The 2,970-nt window shown below is 42.4% G+C and overlaps 1 protein-coding gene across 1 annotated transcript in view; it reads left to right on the top strand.

Annotated features, from left to right (window-relative positions):
- CYSTM1 (cysteine rich transmembrane module containing 1) overlaps positions 1–106 on the top strand; it is a 132,939-nt gene extending 132,833 nt beyond the window's left edge. Inside the window, exon 3 of the mRNA XM_040344700.1 lies at positions 1–106. This exon is cut by the window's left edge and continues 618 nt beyond it. The gene's annotated coding sequence lies outside the window, so the exon portion shown is untranslated.
- The last annotated feature ends 2,864 nt before the right edge of the window (positions 107–2,970 follow it).

The raw sequence follows: 2,970 nt of genomic DNA, 5'->3' as shown, positions 1-2,970 counted from the left end.
ATTTATGTGGCGTATATGGAATCGGATGTTTTCTTTTTTTTTCTCTACTGGAAATTGTAATTGTTACTATGCAACTATTAAAGAAATAAAGCATGTATGAATCCTTTTTTTTTTTGTTTGATTTTCAATATTCTTGTAATGTGTGTGTTTGTTTGTTTTTTCCCTATCATGGTAAAGTCTAAACATCACACCACTTCCTGCTGGTGTGTGTGTATGCGTACATATAATATCTTCCCCAAACCACTGACAAGTCTTCACCAAAGCAATGGCGGCACAACAGAAAGTAGGATACCTTTTAATTGTACAGGACTTATTCATATACCATGGTTTATTTGGTGCTCCCTTCAAGTGAATCGACACTATGCTGGGAAATTTCCCCAGTTCACTTTCATATAAACCCACCCATTATGTGTGACTTCAGTATTGGTGTGTTTAGGTGATGGACATCTGCCATGGAGAGGTTTTCTGAACCTTTCTTTCCTATTTTCTCCTCACTATTTTAAGTGTCACTTCATCAAGGTTCACTACTCCTTTTTTTGGATCAGTTACCGTGATTCTGCGTTCACCTTGGTACGTGGTGCAAAAAGTGACTTTGCTGCAGGGTGCTATACAGGTCCAGGGTTGTAGTCCTATTCCTTTGGCACCCAGACCCTCAAGACCCCTTTTCTGGGGGTATTACCACTGTGATGGCTAAAGTTTGGTGCCCTCCAAGGAAATCTGTAGCGTAGATAGGGTAGTAGACTGTATCCTATGTTTGTTTTTTTACATGTGGGGTGTTAGTCACACTTTTTTAAATATGGCGGTTTTCCCACCCAGCAATCATACCCCCTTTATTCTGCATCCATTTGTATGTACCCAACAGAAGAGCCCTTCATTTAGCAATTATGGAGCCATGGTGCAGAGGAGTTGAGAAAAAGAAGCCCAATAGCATTTGTTTTACAGACCGCATTGAGAAAAAAAAAGCAAAATAGTCGGTAAACGCTGTTCCCCATTCCAGAGCAAGGTCCTAGTTTGATACAATGCCCTTTCTCCAACTCTAGCTCCATCTATAGTGCACAAGAGGCAGCCTATTTAATAAAAGCAGATTTCAGTTAATTTTTTTTTTTTTTTTTTTTTAGAAAACTAAATAGGCCTGAAACAACTAATGGGCATAAACTATTTTCATAATCAATTAGTTGGCTACTGAATGAATTATTTGTTTACATATCAGGAAACCGTGTAGCGCACATAAAGCTTGGTACACCGTTCATATGTCGGTATACACATTGTAAAACGCATAGAGCTCAGTACATGGTTTATACATAGTTAGGTTGAAAAAAGACACAAGTCCATCAAGTTCAACCATAAGAAATAAAATAATAATAATAATATCCTACAATCACATATACCCACAGTTGATCCAGAGGAAGGCAACAAAAAAAAAAACAGCAAAGCATGATATAAGGGGAAACAATTCCTTCCTGATCCCCCATGAGGCAATCGGATGTTCCCCAGATCAACATTACCTATAAATGTTAGTACCCAGTTATATTCTGTACATTTAGGAAAGTATCCAGGCCTTTCTTAAAGCACTTTACTGAGCTGGCCAGAACCACCTCTGCAGGGAGTCCATTCCATATTTTCACAGCTCTTACTGTGAAGAAACCTTTCTGTATTTGAAGATTAAATCTCTTTTCCTCTAGACGTAGAGAGTGCCCCTGTGTCCTCAGTGTTGACCGTAAAGTGAATAACAACACCAAGTTCACTATGTGGACCCCTTATATATTTGTACATGTTGATTACCGTATTTATCGGCATATACCGTGCACTTTTTTGCCCTGAAAATCATGGCAAAATTGTGGGTGCGCGATATATGCCGATCCCCGCGCCGAGTTTGAACCACTGCGCCGGCATATACCGAGCGAGCGCAGTACACTCGGGTATAGTCGGGCAGGCTCGGCTCCTCTGGCGGTCACGTCCTGGACGTGACCGCCAGAGGAGCCGAGCCTGCCCGACTATACCCGAGTGTACTGCGCTCGGTATATGCCGGCGCAGTGGTTCAAACGCGGCGCCGGGGATCGAGTGGTGGAGGACACCACGATGGCCGCAGAAGGATGCCGGACCCGACGAGGAGGACACCACCGAAGCCGCAGACGGATGCTGGACCCGACGAGGCCGCCGATGGACGCAGCGCAAGACACCAAAACTGTAAGTACTAAAATGTTGTGTTTTGTTTTTTTACAGGAATGCGGGTCCACATTAGGGGTGCGCGCTATACGCCGGAGCGCGCAATACCCCGATAAGTACGATATATCTCCCCTTAAGCTCCTCTTTTCAAGAGTGAATAAATTAAGTTCCTCTAATCTTTCCTCATAGCTGAGCTCCTCCATGCCTCTTATCAGTTTGGTTGCCCTTCTCTGCACTTTATCCAGTTCCCCAATATCCTTCTTGAGAACTGGGGCCCAAAACTGAACTGCATATTCCAGATGAGGTCTTACTAATTTGTACAGGGGCAAAATTATATCTCTCTCTCTGGAGTACATACCTCTCTTAATACAAGTAAGGACTTTGCTCGCTTTGGCATTGTTGTCATTATTGAGCTTATGATCTACCAAAACCCCCAGATACTTCTTCACTACGGATCCCGCCAGTTGTACTCCCCCTAGTATGTATGATGCATACATATTCTTAGCCCCCATGTGCATAACTTTACAATTATCAACATTAAACCTTATCTGCCACATAGACGCCCAATTAGACAGAGCATTGCGGTCGGCTTGAAAAATGGCGACATCCTGTAAAGACATAATTCCACTGCATAGCTTGGTGTCGTCTGTAAAGACAGAAATGTTACTTTTGATCTCAGACCCAATATCATTTATAAATACATTAAAAAGTAAGGGTCCCAGCACTGAACCTTGGAGTACACCACTGATAACCTTAGACCATTCAGAGTAAGAATCATTAACCATGACTCTCTGAATTCTGTCT

Source organism: Rana temporaria, chromosome 3 (genome assembly GCF_905171775.1).
Source record: "Rana temporaria chromosome 3, aRanTem1.1, whole genome shotgun sequence".
NCBI classification, from domain to species: Eukaryota; Metazoa; Chordata; class Amphibia; order Anura; family Ranidae; genus Rana; species Rana temporaria.
Note: the sequence above shows the minus strand (reverse complement) of the source record. Positions and strands in the feature narration are given on the sequence as shown.